This window comes from Lolium rigidum, chromosome 7 (assembly GCF_022539505.1).
Source record: "Lolium rigidum isolate FL_2022 chromosome 7, APGP_CSIRO_Lrig_0.1, whole genome shotgun sequence".
NCBI classification, from domain to species: domain Eukaryota; kingdom Viridiplantae; phylum Streptophyta; class Magnoliopsida; order Poales; family Poaceae; genus Lolium; species Lolium rigidum.
Window position 1 is genome coordinate 302,047,778 of NC_061514.1, and position 21,498 is coordinate 302,069,275.

At 44.7% G+C, this 21,498-nt stretch overlaps 1 protein-coding gene and 2 long non-coding RNA genes across 6 annotated transcripts in view; 1 reads left to right on the forward strand and 2 right to left on the reverse strand.

Annotated features, from left to right (window-relative positions):
- The window catches only part of LOC124675854 (glyoxylate/hydroxypyruvate reductase HPR3-like), a 52,242-nt gene that overhangs the window by 20,976 nt on the left and 9,768 nt on the right, over nucleotides 1-21,498 (forward strand). The gene's annotated exons all lie outside the window — the stretch shown is intronic.
- Nucleotides 3,392-6,534, reverse strand: LOC124675856. Of its 2 annotated transcripts, none has more exons than XR_006993445.1 (5): nucleotides 6,466-6,534; nucleotides 5,527-5,635; nucleotides 5,388-5,458; nucleotides 4,781-4,934; nucleotides 3,392-3,785 (listed from the first exon to the last, which is right to left on the reverse strand). It is a non-coding gene; the product is annotated as an uncharacterized LOC124675856 (long non-coding RNA). The 2 variants fall into 2 exon arrangements; XR_006993446.1 differs by having other exon boundaries at nucleotides 5,344-5,458.
- On the reverse strand, nucleotides 8,529-12,201 carry LOC124675857. Of its 3 annotated transcripts, XR_006993449.1 has the most exons (5): nucleotides 11,973-12,201; nucleotides 11,693-11,829; nucleotides 11,104-11,242; nucleotides 9,757-9,817; nucleotides 8,529-8,998 (listed from the first exon to the last, which is right to left on the reverse strand). It is a non-coding gene; the product is annotated as an uncharacterized LOC124675857 (long non-coding RNA). The 3 variants fall into 3 exon arrangements; XR_006993447.1 differs by lacking the exon at nucleotides 8,529-8,998 and having other exon boundaries at nucleotides 9,011-9,817; nucleotides 11,719-11,829; XR_006993448.1 differs by lacking the exon at nucleotides 8,529-8,998 and having other exon boundaries at nucleotides 9,011-9,817.

Genomic DNA, 21,498 nt, shown 5'->3' on the forward strand with positions numbered 1-21,498 from the left:
TGCCGTAAGATGCAGTCCAGATCATCCGTCCGATTCTCCACTTGCATGTGTGGGCCTACCGGTTGTTAGACTTGACTGCTTTCCTGTAACCGTGTCCACTAAAATGGCTGATCAATCGGAAACAATCCCGTATCTATAGAAAATAATGTCCAGATCCTGAATTGTGTCTGATTAACAAAACAGCACATAAATTATGTTTTCTTTTTTTCTGTCACAACATGTTTCTATGCTACAGAAGCATTGTCTCTCATTACTGGAAGCTCCATCTTTTTGTTGGAAAATATAAGTGTCTTGGAACATTCATGGCCGATCTAATTGTTGAACATTCAGTGCACCTTAACTGTGCTTCCTAACAAGAATATTGTGCTTCCGTTGGCCAGCAAGATCGCTTCGAAGACACATATATATAGTTAAGATTGCTTTCAACATACAAAATAATCTGCTTGCAAAGAAAATAGTTTTGCTTCCAATGTAACAAACATTATTGATATCAACATTTGTTCAGAGAAAGAAAATAATTTGCTTCCAAAGGGGAATAAAACAAATATATGATTTCTAATCATTGCTTCCTACGGAGGATATAATTTGCTTCCAAATAAAATAGCTTCTCACAATATTCAAATTTGCTTCGGTACACAATAAGAATCTGATACAAGGTTTGTGTTGTCTGGTAAATGCCCACCATCCACCTCTCATGGCGATGACACACACACACAAGGAGCATAGCCTGCAAGATCATCGAAGTACTAGCACATTTCAAATGATGCTGAAGTCGATGAAAAAACAGTGAAACCATAGAATCAGGCCTGATGTGCAGTTGTTTTCATGGAGGAGCAACCACAATGGCCCTTCGGGTCGCTCCGGTACGTCCTAAAGGGCATGCCTCCCTCTTCTCGATCCATATATTGAAGCAGCAGCCGTGAGCACCTAGGATGTCGTTTGACGAGGAAAATCAAAGGCTCCTTAATGACCTGCAAGAGCAGCCTCATGCCACCGCTGTTAATCCTCGCTGCCTTCTAGAGTGTGTACACCCAGTAGTGAAGGGCACAAAGGTACAAGGAGCAGCACACTGTTCTGCATCCCCGGTGTGAAGTCACTTGTCCACGCGTTGGTGATTCGAACATGAGACGTTGACCATCATAATCTCGACCTTGACGTGCTCATGGTAATGGCCACTGTCAGTGAAGCTAACTGATAGTCCATTAGAAACAAGTGAATATGGAATGTGTTGACTTTAATCATGAGCAACATATATGAGAAATGCATGAAGCATTGGAAAATGTTCAAAATACAATGCTATCGACAAGCTGAAGAACAAATGCATGAAGGTAGAAACATGGTTTTTGTTTATGAAAAATTTCAGGAAGAAACACATATATGCTTTGGAAGCATCAGTTTTATGCTATGTCAACATAAATAGTACCAAGCAGAAGCTTAAAGCCTGAAACATAAGTAGTACCACAGGGGAAATATTTAAATTACAATTGTACTAAAATGACAATAAAAAAAACAAAAAGGGAAGAAGCATGGTTATATGCCGCAAACTATCTAGACAGAAGAAATGCACATATTATATATAGGAAGTATGGATATTTATAAGCAAAAAAGGAAAGAAGCGCAGTTATATAGGAAGCAAAATAAACATAAATTAAATGTATCGGAAGCAGAGAACTTTGAAATTGGAAGCACATACATTTATAAGAAAGAAACTAATTCTATCTCAATATAACCAATCTGTATTGGAAGCAAAGATATTTCGAAGCACATGACTAGTGCTATCTCAGTAATACTCATCTGTGTTGGAAGCATATAAATTTGAAAATGTAATTAAGTATGCTTCCCTTCAACATGAGGGTGAATCTTCCTTTGCTATAAGAATCATAAATATAAACTTAAGAAGCATGGTCGTATTGCCCATCGTCTATACATTAGAGGCACATACTGAAAATATATGTGAAGCATGGAATCTCTAGCAAAATGATATCATAACAAATAGGAAGACCTAGTGGAAGCATATAACTTTGTATTTATAAACTAAATTAGGATGCTTGCAAGTAAAGATGTATCCATATTGTATTTTAAAAATGTGAGCAGTCCATAAGTGGGATTTTGTCAGACTTGGTCAACTTCAACGGGGATAAACTATGGCATGAATAGATATAAATTTGAGAAAAATATATTATCGTTGTTGTAGCAGCTTCATAATCTAGGATCAAGTGCTATGTCTGGAAGTTTGCACTCCGCGATCTTACAGAAATTGGAACCCACAGAAAATTAAGGATAATATGAGAACACGGATGGTAGAGTTTGCTGCACCTGCGGCCGTCCCGAGATGCATCCGCACATGACGCGAGCTTCCAACAGACATGTCCACTCTGCACCTAGTTGTGGGGATCTCCTCGGATCTGATCATGGAAAGGGGGACGCTAGATGTGCGGGATGAGGACAGTGGGCGGAGAATCGCGGCGAGCAGGATACACTAAGTCGATTGAGGTGGAAGCACAGGTCACGCCCCAGATCGAAGGATGCGGTGCTGTGCAGCGTGGAGAGGTGAGCGGAGAATCATGGCGCAGAGCGGAAGCGCCGAGCAGCAGATCTATCTGACAGCCGGAAATTTGGAGATTTATTAGTTAGGGGATGGGTTACCGGGGCCAAAAAATATTCATGGGAAGCAATACTAGGCCGTACGATGGTAAGGAAATGGACAGCGTCTGAGAGGTCCGACGAGTTGGTTTGCATCGGACTACGATAGGTAGTGTTTACCAAATCGTTTTTATCATGTTCCTTAATTATATCGACCGACATCAGAAATCCTACATATATATTGCCGACCTGGACTGCCCTAGTTATCGGGTTGATTTGCGAGAATTCACAAATGGTTTATCAAACCACAGATCCAGATCCATACGATGCAAAGCTACGTAGCAACTCTAGCCAGACTGTTAAATTTCAAAAAACTAAAAAAAAAACTCTCGGATAGGAATCCAGTGAATCACTACCCAAATGTTTGGCAAATTTTGGAGCAAATTGTTTCCGTTGTATTCGTACATGCAAGCTACGTATTTGTCTTTCAAGATGGATTCCTTGGTTGAATCTAGTTTTCTCCAAATGAGAATATAACTAGCAGTAGATGCGGTACTTGATCGATCAGGATTACGAGAAATTCCGCTTCTCGTAAGTATCGTACTGGTGTGTGTGTCCCACTGTCTCCTCAATCAGGCTTGTTCCCCTAAAAGCAACGTTGACATGTAGTGCAAGTTCTATATATGTACATGCTGAACTAGCTCAGGTTTTGACACGCATGTACTATCAGGCGAGATGAGGTCAGCTCTTAACAAACATTTCTCAGTGCTCGCACTCTGCAACAACAAACTATACAAAAAAATCGAAATTTTGCCATACCATTTTTGCTCTTTGGGAAATTCGGGTCACAGATCAAATAATCACAGCAGCTTATACTCACATCCAAAACCAGATCACAAGTCCAGATTCGAATCAACAACAAAGACAAACCTAGCACTTAAAACTCCAGGTCTTATGGAGCATTACAAAAATACATGCCACAAGGACTGAAGCAGCAACATAACTCATACGCCGGGGACAGCTTTCCGGTTCACGCTTCTGAACTCCCAAGCATAGCCGGTCAGCAACGGAGTTTGGTGACCCAGCATGCAGAGTCGCAAGCGTGTCGCCCCTCGCCTCCAATAGACCGAGCTATTTACATACATGATGAAAATGAAAGGATCTTGCTCCAGCTTCTCGGTCTTCTTCTTTCTTTACTTGCGCTGAAATGCAAAGACAAAAAGGACAGAAGCAAATTTTGTCAAGTGTTAAAATGACGCATATACCAAAGCTACATAGACAAATCACATTAACATTAAGGAATAACCATTTTTTGTAGAAAGAAAATATACACTACGAAGAATATGCATATGCATTCCTTGTCAATGTGGATGGTACGGTATATAGTCAGTCATGTAGTAAATCACACTATTTTAGATACCAAAGGAAGGCTGGGACAGAACTCAAGTAACAGTTGCTTAACAACCTCAGTGCTATTTAATCGTCCTTCTAAATAAATTAAATTGTCACGTTTTAGAAATATAAAATCATAATAAACTAAGATTTCAAGTGTACGAATGCCAAGTAAATAGGAGAACTTAAGGATCTGATAGTAAAATGACAACCACTAGAAATTTGCTTAAATAGCAGGCTAAAAAAGTACATATCTAGTCGGTTGAGGTGGTTGAGGTGTACAGTAGTTTTCTTAAATAGCAGAGGATCTCAGTGCACATGTTACTTTTTCTGAGTAAGCCACTTACTGTCCTGAGCTAATCATCATCGTTCTACAAGTGTATACATGTCTAGTCAGGAAAATTCCCATTTTCTAAATACAAAGAAACAAGGCTGACGCGATATTACACTATCAACTCCAGGACATGAAAAGGCAGTGTGAATGATAAGAGTGACATGACAAATGAAGGTACAAACAACAAACACGCAAGGTTTCGATCACTTTGACATATTTGGTTGTTTGAAGCAGCAAAACATATTGTCTGAGCATGGCATTGAACAAACAAATGACACCCTCGGACTGCAACATATGCGCAAAGAACATGACTGGCCCAACGCCATACAACACAAACAAGCTAGAAGCGCCTCATCTCTGGACTTGACCATTCATGGTAATGGTATCCACCATTTCAACTCAGCGAGAAGGAAACATGTATATGGATCGTGACTTCGGAAACCAGTGATTAGAGAAACGGATTGTTCTTACCTGAGGAAGACGCTTGGACATGTCGACATGGCGCTACAGTGAGAAGTTTGCACCGGGGAGGGGAGGATCATCGGCCTCCCAGCCACAGGCCAGCAGTGATATTCCAATCAGGGTCCCAGCACTAGAGGTCACAACAGATGACCTGGGTGACGAGCTGCGCGAAAATCGATAGATAATCAGATAAGATTTCTTCAATGCCGTTGATAACCAGCTGCGCAAAATCAATCATGACAGGGTTTCGATTGCCTAATGAATGAAACTAATGACAAATGGTCCATGATGTTGATGTACCACAACACGAACAGTTCGCCTGTGCGGTACAGGTCCCGACAGGCAGAATTTAATGCTTCTACAACGTAGCAACCATCCTCATTTAAATTTGTATGACAAAGAAGACGTGCATTGCAATTTCAACCCACTTCTTGGCAATTATCCACAGCTACTCACTTACCAAGTGCACCCAAACCAGGGCGTACATGGTCTGCCTACGTGACCCCACACATTACTATGAGGGGACTTTGCTGTAAACGTATGAGCCAATTAAATTCATGCTAGGAAGATACCTAATCTGCACAGAAGACGTGGGGCTGACTTCAGTCTTTCCTACCTTGTGTGCAATTTTTCCTCTTCGCTCGTCCTCTTTGCTATCTTGGTGATTATATTTGGCAATCTGCAAAACTAATGTAATCACACGATTAAAAAGGGGCCATTCTTGGGAGCTTGATATATAAGAATGTGAAACCTACCTGTCTATTTGCTTTCCAAATTCTTTGCATCTGCTTCTGTCCTCAACCTCTCATGGCGACGAGATCTTCTGTTCAGTTCTACTCATGTAACTCTTTTTTGTTTTGGTGCCTGAAAAAATAGAAAATCATACCAAGAAAACATATTATCATCCGCAAAGACAAATTGGCAATGGCAGTGACTCGAATAATATTTCGAAAATCAACACTAAACCTTCAAATTTAAAGTTCAGTATAAAAGATAGCTTATTTTGACAACAGAAAATGCTTCCAGACGCTCTTATGGGGTTCTAGATGCGAGCTAGGATTCACATGGACCTCAATGAGGTGCTCTAAATGATATCCAACGCCATGCTCTTCTAGCTTTTTAATGCTATCACTGGAAAATAACAGAAAACCATAATTATTAGTTACTCGGGTACATCAATACACAAGTTTCCTGTAATCTAGCCATGCAATTCTTCATGTATTGTTTCGGTATTCTTTGCTGCAGTACACTTGTGTAGCTGCAATATCCTACTTGCAAACTGCAGTACGCAGTGTGTCTCTAGTACTATAGAAGTTATGAAGCATTTACCAGCAGATCACATCGGCCAGACCTGCAGCATATGTGTGTGTGTGTGTGCTTCTGACATCTCATTGGTGCCATATACACGCCATATCAAATGAGTGAGACAAATGGAAGGGCACCAAAAACAACCTGAACCATATCAATGCTCACAATCTACTACTAGCACACATGAAGGCAGAATTAATTCCCGCAGGTTCTTTACTAGTGGCATTTACCTCGATTGCAATTAACATACAAAAAATCTAGAACGGAACCATTCTTCCCAAGTCGATTCCTAATCACTACATCTGAGAGGAGTCCCGTACGATTTGAAAGAAACGAAATTTGCAAGGAATGATAGGCATGAAGGAGGAGGAGAGGAGGGGCCTCACTTTGGAAGATGCAGGTTGGGGAGGTGGGCGACGGCAGCGGAAACGGAGTCGGGGGGTCGCAGCTCGGGGAGGTCGTCTAGGAGGTCGCCGACGGACGGGAAATCGACAGCCTTTTACTCCGCCTTGCCTCCCTGCTGCGAGCTCCGGCGGTGGCGGGAACGCGTGGACGCCGTGGAGGAGGCCCTCCGGCGGCGGCGGCTGATGATGTTTGGGCCGTCGGGGACGGCTGGTGCGTCGAGGCAGGGGGACGGAGGGGCGCCGGGAGCCCAGGTCGACGGGAGGCGACACGGCGGCGAGTGGGCGACCAACTCCATGCGCTCCAGATGGCGAGGACAAGGACGGGGCGGAGGTTCTCGATGCGGACGCACGGGGAATCATGGTGGCGGATGGGATTGGGTGGGGTGGCCGGCCGGTGAACTGCGAGGCGGGGAGCAGCACCGAGCGGCGGCCGGCGATTGAGTGAGTCTGAGAGATGGATAGAAGAAAGGGGAATGAGGTCATGCGTTCCTTGTGTCTTCCCACGTTAATTAATTGCCCAATCAGCATTCCTAATTTCTCCCCAAAAGTAGGAATTGTGGAGCCAAACCAGCCTATGAAATAGTATGTTGACTCTTACATTTTTAAGGAGCAACGCATTTATTTAGAAAACAGAAATCACGCTAGATTGCCAAGTTCCTTTTTTCATCTACTCTTAATTTCCATATCGATTTTTTTTTTGCACGGAACAAAAACCCTGATAGACGTGATGGCTCCATCGGATTTAATTCGTCCGGTAATTGTTAAATCTCGCTCCTAGGCTCTTTGCCTACACACGATTAATGACTCTCCAATTCTTTCACTCTTCCCTAACATGCATTGGCAGTTTCCATCGCTAGAGAGAAATTAAATTGACATGGTGCTTCATTTTAGGGGCATTAATAGTCTGTCCTTTGATTATTATTACTCTAATATATGAAAAAGAGGAGGTGACTTGGATACCCAAACGGTGAGAGTAGCCCTTCCTTGCATGCTGCTAGTACTAGTATGGTAGGACATCAACCAATTACACATTTGATCAACCTATTTGAGTAAATCGATTTTTTCCCTATTTGTGCATTTCACTCCGGGCATTAAACCCAAATCCTGAATCTGAAATTCCCGATCCTAAACCCATATATCCTGAACCCAAAAAAAAAAACCCGAGCACCTATTCGGGAAGATATTTCAAATTCCCGAAATTATTTCAGAAATTTCGAGCCACTCCAATATTTCAAATAATCCAAGAAACCCATCAACCATTAGAATTTATAAAGCCCACAATCCCAGAAGCCCTAAGCCCAGCCCAAGTGTAGCGAGTTGTAACCCAAGACTACCACACACGCACACAATATCTCATCCAGCCTCCCCACTCCTCGTCTCCCACACCGCCAGGCCCACCACAACCTCACTCCTCGTCGACACCTCATGTCGTCCTATCCTCGACGACAACTAGATGCCCCCGTCCTCCATCCTCCTCGCTTTGTCATGGAGACGGGCAAATTGCCCCGCCGTTTGCTGCCACCTCCTGGGCGACACCTCTCCATCATCCTCGATGCTCGATGGGACTGTCGGCGCGTATGTACGTGCGTGACTGTGTGGGCGTAAGTAGGGAAACCATCAAGTGCTCAGTCAATCACATCAGATCAAGCTACTTAGCTGTTAAGCTATTACAACTAAAGGTCTATTCGAAATTTTGGCTTGACAAAACCTGTATTTTATGCTCTTTTTCAGATCACAAATCAAATATTACCTCCATCCTTAAATAATCCCCCAATCAAATATTGCCTCCATCCTTAAATAATCACCGAATCAAATTTACCCCCGGGATTTCCTTTCACACTTGCTCCACGGATGCAAATCCGATCAGATTCTCAACGCGAAAAAATAAAAACTTCAGGCCCGCCAGCTACACGAATTGCTTCGCTCGCTCCAGTTCCCAAATAAGTGTTTGGGCTGGTTTCACCAAATGTAGCCCAAACATCGGTCGAATTTGAATGCATTTTTTTCCTACAAGCACCAGGTGGCTCAAACTCGTTCATTTGGGCATCGATCGATTTGGTCAGTAAGCAGCCATTGCATGCATGCTCAGAAGTCACCTAGCTTATTACACAAGCCTAAACAATGCATATATATACTGAAAGCTGCAGCTCAACTCTTCTCACGAGCCCAGCTAAAGAAAGAGACCAAATATTACAGCCGTGCGTCTATGCACGTGCAAATAAAACAGTTTCAGCTTCTTCACTGGAGCATTACGATGCAACTCGGCATGGATATGACAACGGTTCAAACATCATTTTATATCGACGCCAGCAAGCAGCAGAACCATCTAGACACCAGGCGCGCCAGACTCAACCAGCCACGACACATGGCTTGTGCCCCTTGCACTAGACCACCAAGCAGAGTACTCCAGCATTGCAGCACTCAGGCACCTACAACAATGTCCCAGCAGCAACAGCCACTTACCACCACCGGGCAAAGCACAAAAGGCTCGGCCGCCCCCACGTCCCGCCACCACCTGCATCGATAAAAGACAAATCATTCACGTGACGAAACAGAGACAGTCACCGGTGATAACCATACAAGTTTCACACACCATGCTTCCAACACAAGAATGCCACTTTCTAGTGCAGGTAAAAATTACTTACACCACCACTATTGTACATACGATGCAACGAATATGAGCAAAAGCAAAACCATTCCATACGGTTCATGAGTGACCATTAGTATATCTTGCAATCACTCTTTCGACTCCAGAATTCGTTTTGGGACTCAGCTCTCATTGGTTGCCTCTTTCTACATTTTTAAATCAAACACATAGAAAAAATAAAACTGCACACAATAATGGACTAGACAAGACAATAAAAGACACCGTTCAATTTTCTTAGCAGGGCATGCACATAGCAGACTCAAAAAACCAGTTTGGCAGATGCACATTGCTATTTCACCAAAGGTCAGATGCATAACGAACACACACAAACACACCCTGGAAACGAAGCATTTTTTTAAATGGTGAAGAACAGATAGAACAAACACCCATCGGGCCATTCACAACAAACGGCAACAAATCAAGTCTGCCCATATGCAACAGACAACAATTAATGCTAAAAACGTATACTCACAAACATATTGCAAACAGCAATACATGCTTTCTACAACCCAGCGCGCCATTTGTAACAGCAATACAAAGTATATGCTTGCCCAAATAGAAACAGCTCCATGTCCATGGTCTATCACCTGGAATGTAGAGGACACAGGGGAGAACCAGAAACTCACGGCAAGCACATGGAGTCGAAGAAGAAAAGGCCACCTCTGTGGTATCATGCTCCTCGAAAACCTAGAACAATCACAAAACAATATGGTCAGCAAAGCAATCACTTATTCTTAGAAGAAAAGGCTCCAGTATTGTCAAAAATTCGTTCCAAGCAATAGCAAGAGAGTGCCACCAGATAATAATAACAACACCAAACAATGTTTATTCAACTTCTAATCAGAGACCATCCAAAGTAAATGCTTTTGCATGTCATGGTCAAGCTTTGATGCTCAAGCCAATGGTCAAATCATTCAGGAAACAATTTATTTCAGGAAACAGAGATTAATGGATTGCCAAGCGCATTAAAAGACATATGGATCATATGGATCATGGTTTGCTGATTTCAAAAGACAAGATCTTCTGGTATATATTTCCATGACACATGGATCATATCATCACCGTTCACTGTCCTTTTCTTCCGTGAAAAAAACCCGCAGTTTCGAAATGTAAAAACACCCATTTACCACAAAAAAATGCATGGATATTCAAGAGAATGCATTTTGAAGTATAAATAGGCTCAACATCTAATAAAACATGAACTTACAATGCCATTTAACTCAAATAACTTGTGGTTACAATGTTGAAGCAGTAGGCTTCAACAATTAACAATGGCATTACAAACTCACAAGAAACCAATCGTCCTTATACCAATAAAGAGTTTGCATCCAAACCACCTAGTTCAGGCAGAAGTAAATGTTTTTTTCCCCACCAAACTGAAGATAAATCTCAGAAATCCATAATTTAGACTCCCATGTTAGTTGGCAGACTGCTAGCTACAGAAGCTTAGAAGTTATTTCTGTTTTAGTGATACTGAAACCAGCAAATATTTTCTAAGGCAGTATAATTATTGTCAGAAAATCCCTGTTACAATTGATCATCAATATACATGGTAGGCCTTAAGTTAGTATTTTAAGCAGACTAGAGAAGATTACACATGATACACCTAATAACATATAGGAATTTGCCATCTCTCAGCTATAATATCTTCGTCCAGTATCACAATTAACAAATATCCACCTTCGAGAGGGTCCTATCATGCACAAGTGCCTCGACATGAATATATCCTGAACACGACATATTTTGTCAATGCCTAGAAGCCTGCTGCATTGTAAAAATGCATACAAGTGCAGCTGAATTTAAGATCTTTCAGTGCAAATAAAATGGTTCCCAAAGTTGTAAAAATGCATATGCGACAGAGAGAATGAAAAGAACATAACCACCATATATTGCTGCATCTAAAACTCTGAACATCCAAAGAGCCTTTTCTATAGAGTACCATTAAAAAAGCAAGGTGTGCAGAAAGAGCCTACGTTTCTCTCATGAGAGCAGCTTCGAAAAATCCTCCTGCTGCTTCGGCGGCTTTTTCATCGCAATGCCTAGCTATATACAGGCAGGTAGATTAATTACCCGCAAGGGCCAGGGGAGCTCCTTGTGGTCAGCAAGTCATCCCTGAATGAGAAGGGTACTTTAGTTTGAATTAAAACTGCAGCATGCTCATAATTAAGCTTTCTTTCATACTCCTAAATATGCCTACTCCTAATGACTAGAGGCACGATTAACCTGCCTTTTGTTTCATGAAATGGTGAAACGTAGCAGGACATGAATCACAATCAGACCATCAAATTAAACAACTAAAATAACACAAGAATGTTTCTATTCTAGAGTTTTAGTAGATGAAGTAAAGCATGAATATATAGTCTCTCGGTAATCTGCTTCTTGTAAGATAAGATGGACAAATATAAAAGAACATATAAGTTTAGAGGGAGATCGCTTATACTAATCCCTGTTCAGATTATGTAATTCAGTCACCCAGCTGTGCAGCGACTTCAAAATCAAAAGATGATGAATTTCAGAACCTATCACCTCTATGATAGGCATATATGCAGAGAGCAAACCTACCAGAGAACAGAGGCAAAGAAACACACCTAATAAAGTACAGGAACCTCTCCTGCCGAGTACCACCATTAACGAGTTCTTCAAGAGGACACTATCATATATTCTGCCAACCATCACTAGCGAGAAGCCTGACTGCTGCACTGTAAAAACGCAGACATGGAAGATAACTAAATTCATGATCTTATCAATCTTTTTTTTTTGCGAAATCAAGATCTTATTAATCAACGCAGCAAATAAAAATGGATCATAGAGTGCATGCAGAACAGAAGGTGAAATCGCTCACCGACTGCCCCTATTAGCTTCCGAGAATCCCCGGAGCCCTTGGTGTGCCAAATGGGCGCGAGGGGGCCTCCACGGGCAGACGCCAGGATGTGGGGTGACCTTGATGACGATGATGGTGGTGGCAGATTAGTCGGAGCAGATCAAGACGGCGCTGGAGCGTGCTGCTCCGAGACGCGACGTTTGCGCCCCTCCGGCTGCTCGATTCGACGAGCTCCTGAACGGCGTCGAGGTCACCGCGGTAGATATTGCCGTCGAGCAGGTTGAAGCCCCCCACCCGGCCATCGGACCCTGCCCTGTCGTCGGGCGCCGCACCATGACTGGCACCGCCTCGCTGGCGCGACGCAAGCAGCGAGTTCGAAGGAGCGTCACCTAGCTAACGTGCTCCGGTGTACGCGCGCGCCGTCGAACTGGGCCGCCGCGACGTCTTGGCCCCTGGGTGCGCCGCCCCTCTCATCGGCGAGGCTTGGGCGGAGGGGAGGAGGGCCGGGCTGGGGGGAGGCGAGGTGTCGCCGGAGTTGGAGACATGCACCGGGATTTTGAAGGCGGAGGTGGTCGCCGGTGTGGGCGGCGGACGCGTTGTTGGTGTGGACGGTTTTGGATCTTTGTCGTCCAAAACAGGAGTCAATATTTCTTCTCCTAATTAACTTCTAACGGAAATTACTCTGTTGTGCTCTATGGAAACTAATTAACCATCCTAGCCAAATAAGCTCGATCTTGCTTCAATTTTTGATCGTCCAAAACGGAAGGAGATATTGGCGCTAGAGTCAAACATTTCTTCTCCCTGGGAATCACTCGTAATTACTCTCTGCTCTATGGAAACTAATTAACTATCCTAGCTAAATAAACTCCCGAGACATGCAGACTACTACTTGACTACTACTTGATCTTGTTTCAATTTTGGATTCGCGCGTCTTTTTTTGTTGTTGTTCAGAGTAACTGGCAGATTGCACTGACGGACAAAAAATACGATCAGGTTAAATGTTGCCTTCTTCATCTGGTTGCCTTGCATACACGATGCAACGGCGAAAGGGCGTCCGGAGATGCGCGTGTCCTCTTCTACCTTTCTCTTCGCCTCTTCGGGATGTACGATGGCGAAGGTGTATGGCCTCGAACGTTGGCTTGTTACACGGGTGGGGTCGGTGTTCTCTTTGTCAATGTCGGGCTCAATGCCTCGCCTTCGCCGTGTCGGTACCCCAACATCATGGAGTTATTTTGTTTATTCAGAAAAAAAAAGGATTTGTCGGCCATGTTAATTGAAGAGAAAGAGTGGTGTTGAGTTAGATGTCGAAATAGATTTGGATGTCATCGGCTAGGAAATATCGCATCATCAACAACCAATGAGAGGGGTTGGACAAACTTGGAGTCCTACATGGAAAAGCAAGTAAAAGTTATTGTGCCCATCGTTTCTTTACAGGTGGTGGGGTCATCTGGCACATGGCGGCCCTCGGCATAGCCTCCTCCCGTTTTTTTCTTTGCTCTACACCGATGGCCACCTTCGGCGTAGCACCTTCCTATTTTTTTACTCCTAGTTATTATCTTATATTATATTTGTACTTATTTATTTATTAGTACCAATTATTTAAACATGGTTCTATTCTTTATCAATTGGACAAATTTGTGCCCTCTGAATAGCAGTCTACATACCGCATATCCCCGAGGCCCCGAAGTTAGAAAATTACGCAGAGCCGTGTGACATCATTTTATGTGTCCTACTAACCACTCCAAAAGTCGGAATAAGAATACAACAATTATCTTGGAAAACCCTTCACGAAAAGGACTATCACGTCCAGAGTTATATGGCTTTTAGGGGAAATGACGCAGGAAATGGCCCATGGCACTGCATAGTTTGTCGGAACGAGGCCACATTTGGCACGTGTGTGTGCCCTAGGATGGGAAGCGAGGCATGGCCGCGGATTTTCAATCCGACCCACGGGCGATGGTATTTTTATTTTCGGGGTTTCGAAACGGGTATTTTTTATGAAGCCGCTACATAAGGCGCATTTAAGGTTTAGGCGAGACCCTGCGCAGTGATAGGAGACCGCCTACGCACCACCTATCACGTGCCATACGCGTGCATTTGCATTCTGGAAATGCATGCGGCTTCCGACGGTGTCCCGCCGAATCCGTTGGAAACTGACCGGATTTGAACTAGGGGTCAACTTTTCGTTACTCCAGAAATTCCGGGAAAATTATTTTTAGGTCCTAGACGCGTCATTTTATGTGTTGTTTTTTTCCTGGATCGCGCGTTCGCGAACTGGTGCATCCCATGCTCCCGTAACGGAGATACAACATGTCCCGAATTTGGATTTTGGCCAGAAATGTATCTGTACGAAGTCAGAAATGTGTGACGTCATTTGATGTGTCCTACTAACCACTCCAAAAGTTGGAATTGGGATACGGGTATTTAGGAAAAACCCTTAATGAAAAGGACTATCACGTCCAGAGTTCTATGGCGTTTAGAGGAAATGACGTAGGAAACGGCCCGTGGTACTGCATAGTTTGTCGCAACGCGGCCATATTTAACACGTGCGTGGACCCTGGGATGGGAAGCAAGGCCCGAAGCGCGGATTTCCAATCCGACCCACGGGTGACGGTATTTTAATTTTTGGGGTATCAAAACGTGTTTTTTTGTGAAGTACCTACAGAGGGCGCATTTAAGGTTTGGGAGAGCCCTACGCATTGATAGGAGACCGCCTATGCACCACCTATCACATGCGGTATGCACATGTTTGCATTCCGTGAACGCATGCGGCTTCCGACAGTGTCGCGCCGAATCCGTTGGAAACTAACCGGATTTGAACTAGGGGTCAACTTTTTGTCGCTCCAGGAATTCTAGGAAAAATATTTTTAGGTCCAGGATGCGTCATTTTATGTGCTGCTTTTTCCTGGATTCGTGCGTTCGTGAACCCCAGGTGCATCCGCCGCTCCCGTAGCAGTTATACCGCATGTCCTGGATTTGGGTTTTGGCAAGAAAAGTATCTGGACGAAGTCAGAAAAATGTGTGGAGCCGCGTGGAATCATTTCATGTGTCCCACTAACAACTGGAAAAGTCGGAACTGGGATACGGCAATTATCTTGGAAAACCCTTCACGAAGAGGGCTATCACGTGCGAAGTTCTATGGCTTTTAGGGGAAATGACGTAGGAAACGGGCCGTGGCACTGCATAGTTTGTCGGAACGAGGCCACATTTTTGGCACGTGTGTGGGCCCTGAGATGGGAAGCAAGGACCCGGGCCTGGATTTCCAATCCGACCCACGAGTAACGGTATTTTCATTGTCATGGTTTCGAAACAAGTTTTTTGTGAAGCAGCTACATGGGGGGCATTTAAGGTTTGGGTGAAAGCCCCGCGCAGTGATAGGAGACATCCTACGCTCTACCTATCACATGTACACAGGTTTGCATTTTGGAAATGCATGCGGCTTTCGGTGGTGTCCCGCCGAATCCATTGGAAACTAACCGGATTTGAACAAGGGGTCAACTTTTCATCGCTCCAGAAATTCCGAGAAGAATATTTTTAGGTCCGGGACGCGTCATTTTATCTGCTATTTTTTTCCTGGATTCGCGCGTTCGCGAATCCTGGGTGCATCCGGCGCTCTCGTAACGGCTATACCGCATGTCACAGGTTAGGGTTTTAGCCATAAAAGTATCTAGACGAAGTTAGAAAAATTTGTGGAGTGGTGTGGCATCATTTTATGTGTCCTACTAACCACTCCAAATGTCGGTATCGGGATACTGCAATTATCTTGGGAAACACTTGACGAAAAGTGCTATCACGTCCGGAGTTCTATGGCTTTTAGGGGAAAGGACGTAGGAAACAGCCCGTGGCACTGCATAGTTTGTCGGAACGAGGCCATATTTGGCACGTGTGTGGGCCCTAGGATAGAAAGCAAGGCCCCGGGCTCAGATTTCCAATCCGACCCACGGGGGACGATATTTTCATTTTTAGGGTTTTGAAGCGGGTTTTTTTTTGTGAAGCAACTACAAGGAGCGCATTTAAGGTTTGGGCGAGAGCCCCGCACACTGATAGGAGACCTCCTACACACCACCTATCACATGCCATACGCGTGTGTTTTCCTTCTTGGAATGCATACGGCTTCCAGCGGTGTCTCGTCGAATCCGCTGAAAATTTACCGGATTTGAACTAGGGGTCAACTTTCGTGAACCGATGCATCCGACACTCCCGTATTGGCAATACCGCATGTTCCGGATTAGGGTTTTATCCAAAAAAGTATCTGAACGAAGTCAGAAAAATGTGTTGCGTCGCGTGGCGTCATTTAGTGTGTCCTACTAACCACTCCAAAAGTTGTAATTGGGATACGGCAATAATTTTGGAAAACTTTTCACGAAAAGGGTTCACGTCCGGAGTTCTATGGCTTTTAGGTGAATGGCGTAATAAACGGCCCATGTCACTGCCTAGTTTGTCGGAACGAGGCGATAGTTTTGACACGTTCGTGGGCCCTGGGATGGAAGCAATGCTCCGGGCGCGGATTTCCAATCCGATCCACGGGTGATGGTATTTATATTTTCGGGGTTCCGAAACAGGTTTTTTTTGTGAAGCAGCTACATAGGCACATTTAAGGTTTGGGCGAGACCCCCGCGCAGTGATAGGTGACCTTCTACGCACCACCTATCACATGCCATATGTGCGCATTTGCATTCTAGGAATAAATGCGGCTTCCAGCAGTGTCCCGTCGAATCCGGTGGAAAGTGACCGGATTTGAACTAGGGGTCAATTTTCCGTAGCTCCAGAAATTCCGGGGAAAATGTTTTTAGGTCAGGACGCGTCATTTTATATGATTTTCCCGGATTCACGTGTTCGCGAACCGGTGCATCCCGCACTTCCGTAACAGCGATACCGCATGTCCCGGATTAGGGTTTTAGCCAGAAAAGTATTTGGACGAAGTCAAAAGAATGTATGGTGTCACGTGGTGTCATTTAATGTGTCCTACTAACCACTCCAAAAGTCGGAATTGTGGTACGACAATTATTTTGGAAAACTCTTCACGAAAAGGGCTATCACGTCCGGAGTTCTATGGCTTTTAGGAGAAATGACATAAGAAACAGCTCGTGACATTGCATAATTTGTCGGAACAAGGACATATTTGGCACGTGCGTGGGCTCTCGGATGGGAAGCAAGGCTCCGTGTGTGGATTTCCAATCCGACACACTGGTGATGGTATTTTCATTTTTGGGGTTCCGAAACGGGTTTTTTTTTGTGAAGCAGCTACATGGGCACATTTAAGGTTTGGGGGAAACCCCCGTGCAATGATAGGAGACTGCCTACACACCACCTATCACATTCCATACGCGCGCGTTTGCATTTTGGGAATGCATGCGGCTTCAGGCGGTGTCGCGCCGAATCTGTTGGAAACTGACCGGATTTGAACCAGGGGTCAACTTTTTCGTACCTCTAGAAATTCCGAGGAAAATATTTTTAGGTCTAGGATGCGTCATTTTATATGATTTTTTTCTAGATTCATGCGTTCACGAACTGGTGCACCCCACGCTCCCGTAATTGTGATACCGCAGGTCCCGGATTAGTGTTTTTGCCAGAAAAGTATCTGGACGAAGTTAGAAAAATGTGTAGGGCCGCGTGGCATCATTTTATGTGTCCTACTAACCAATCCAAAAGTCGGAATTGGGATATAACAATTATCTTGGGAAACACTTGACGAAAAGGGTTATCATGTCCCGAGTTCTGTGACTTTTAGGGGAAATGACATAGGAAACGGCCCGTGGCACTGCATAGTTTGTCCAAACAAGGCCATATTTGGCACGCGCGTGGGCTCTGGGATGGGAAGCAAGTCTCTGGGCGCAGATTTCTAATCCGACCCACGGGCGGCGGTATTTTCATTTTCTGGGTTTCGAAATAGGTTTTTTGTGTGAAGCAACTACAGGGGCACATTTTAGGTTTGGGAGAGATCCCCACACAGTGATAGGAAACCACCTACGCACCAAATATCACATTCCATACACATGTGTTTGCATTTTGGAAATGCATGCGTCTTCATGCAGTGTCTCGCCGAATCTGCTGGAAACTGACCAAATTTGAACTAGGGGTTAACTTTCCGTAACTCCAGAAATTGTGGGAAAAAATGTTTTAAGGTCCAGGACGCATCATTTTATGCGCTTTTTCCTGGATTCACGCATTCGTGAACCGGTGCACCCCACGCTCCAATAACAGCGATACCGCATGTCCTTGATTAGGGTTCTGGCCAGAAAAGTATCAGGATGAAGTTAAAAAAAATGTGTGGAGCAACGTGGCATCATTTTATGTGTCCTACTAACGTCTCCAAAAGTCGGAATTGGGATACCGCAATTATCTTGGGAAACACTTGACGAAAAGGGCTATCACGTCCGGAGTTCTTTGGCTTTTTGGGGAAATGGCGTAGGAAACGGCTCGTGGCACTGCATAGTTTGTCGAACAAGGCCATATTTGGCATGTGCTTGGGCACTGGGATGGGAAGCAAGGCCCCGGGTGCAGATTTCCAATCCGACCCACAGGCGGCGGTATTTTCATTTTCGGGTTTCCGAAACAAGTTTTTTTGTGAAACAGCTACAGGGTCGTCCCGCGTAGTGATAGGATACCACCTAAACACCACTTATCACATTCCATACGCGCGTGTTTGCATTCTGGGAAGCTAGCCAACACCTAACTATTTATGTGTACTTTGCCTTATCACTACTCCGCATGAAGATTTTGGATTTATAGTGCAAAACATTCCCTTCGAAGCTAGCCACCACCCAACTATTTATGTGTATTTTGACTCTTTTGAATTTTGTAATATTCTTATAATTAATCTTATTATAGCACAAAACGAGGAAAGTCACATGGAATCATCACTTTAGACGGAAAGCTAGGGGCAGTTGTCGTGGGACCCACAAAATAAGGTTTCACGTAAAATTGCTCGAGGAACAGTGACACAATGCATGGTTCCTATTTTTGCATGGTTCCTTATATTACTATTGAATGGTGTGTTAACATGAAAACACAATGCACCTATTCCATAAACAAGACTATCCCGCACCAAGATTGTAGACTTAGAGTGCAAAACCCCCACTTCAAAAACAGTGACAAAACTTATCTAGGTACCTGTCCATTTTGTGGTTTGTAATATTCATATGGTCCATTATAACACACAAAAAGTAAAGATACATAAAATTACCACTTACGATGGACATCTAAGGGGGTAGATACCGTGGGGCGTACAAAATAGAGGAACAATTGAGTTCTTCATTGAAAGCCTCCTGTGAACATAGATTTTAATCAAAAGATAAATTAAAACACGGACTACAAATTTTAGTCAAATCTTACACTCCCGTCGCCCATATCTTACCCGCCGAGTTCTTCCCTGCGCAGATGAGATCTAGAGCGCAAGGCACATGGTGGCGCGGAGCACGACGCACTAGGTTAGCTTGGCAAAGACGGCTACCATAGATGGTATATATCGAGAAAGCGTGACCACCCCCCGCAACAACTCTAGGTGACCCTCATGCTGAAGAGCAACACCAATCACATCAAAGTTGTACGGCCTTGGCGGCGGCGACGAAGAGTGGGGTCAATTTGGGGAGTCTACCTTCTTGGGTTCTGGACGCCTCGATGTAGGCGAGGGGGAGATGTGTGCTACTTTTCGAGATGGAAAATCCATAATATGTGGATCCGTTGATAGGGAGGCTTGTGGGAACCTGGACCAATGTTGTACTCGTTGTCATGGGTCTCTTACCCGTTGGGTGCCTGCCCCTAGCACCTACGAGACCCTCTCTTGTCGCGTCGGCAAGGATCGAAACATATATTTGTTATATAGTTTCCTTAATTAACACCCCCAAACACCGCCCCAAACTTGTTTTTATATTAAAATACTCTTTTTTTGCATTTTCATTTCAATAAAGAGGAGGAACATTGCACAAACTAAATACATAATTGGGAACATGGTTTTTCACCAATTAAAACACTGCAAAATGAGGAAACCTAACTGTAGTTAGCCTCGCAGATTTAGTATGTTCGCTGCCAAGAAAGAACACTCTCAGGCACTCTCGGTCACCCAAACTGGAAAATCCAACTGGTAATGATAGCCATGTTGGTCATTTGTAGGGAGAATATACAAAACTTCCATGACCATTTTTGCTGCGAAGAAAGAACACTCGGCGTGTTAAATCACCCTCATCTTCGTCGTCGCTGTGGTAGTGTCGGCAACAGGACGTGTCGTCGAACACCTTCATGCTCATCTCCTGGCCGGTCGCCTTGGTACGAGAAGGTGAGCACGCAGCCGGCTTAGAGGTCGTGGAAGCGCGCGAACTTCTCCAAGACGGTGTGGAGGTACATCTTGCCGCGCCTGTCAAAGAGCACGTCCACCGGCCACCGGCAGAAGCCGCAGCCAGCCTCCCGCAGCTGCAGCGCGGCTGGCTCATTGCCGGCGACGAACTCGGTGAATTTGTGCGGCAGCCTCTGGATGTTGAGTGGGTCGCCATTGAGGACGACGATGAACTCAAACTCCCACTCCCCTCGGAATACGACGATGTCGCAGGCGACAGCGATCGTGCAGCCATTGCTGCTCTAACACGGTCGCGTCCGCATCCATGGTCATGGCCCCGACCTCTGACTCGGCCTCTGCCTCTACCAGCCATGGAAAGGCCCTCGACTCTTGAGATGGTGGCGGCTAGGGTTGGCGAGAGAGGCACTACGGTTTGTGTGTGAGGGACGATTCGAGAGCACCCCTTTTTATAGGTCGGATGGAGGCGGCGGAGCGGTGGCACTCATTAACGCCGACATAGAGAGCTAGGCGCGACGAGACGCATCGTTGCGCATCCGCGGAAACTACACCGTAGATGCGCGCAAATAACTTCTATCGCGAGGTAGGCGATGGTTAGCTTAAACTTGAATGTGCCACTAACGCGTTGGGCCTGCCACTCCCGCCTCGCTTTTCGTTGTGTCCGGCGTGCTCGGAGCGTCCCGTGTGGACCGGGGACGGGTTCGGGGTGCCGGACACCGTATTGGGCCGCGCAGGACGTAAGGAGGCTTTGGGACGCGCGGCCGGGAACGATAAAATATTCGGCGCACCCCAAATACCTTTCGGGGACGCGGCTGGAGATGCTCTTAGTACTCACTCCATTTCACAAATGTTGTCCGGAATTTAATAAAGTTTAAATGTATGTAGATTCTATTTAGCGTCTAGATACATCCAAATTTTAGTAAATCTTAGCCAAGTTTCGTTGGACGGAATGAGTAGATTGGTCCATATTACATGTGAAAAAGCTCACATGATGCAAGACTCAAATAAATAAATAAATTACCTCCAATTATTAGCTATAATGTGGGAAGATTGACACACGCATGCATCATTGCATCATGAATGATGCCATGCGATCCATTTTAGCAGATAGGAAAATTAACAGGAGATCCATATCTCTGCGATTAGGGTAAGTTAATTAAACCAGATTAATTAGGCCAATGCAAATCAATTAATATACAGATTTATGCCCGTGCATGCCGCGGTCTCCCCCGATTGCTTCTCCCTAAAACCCAGCAA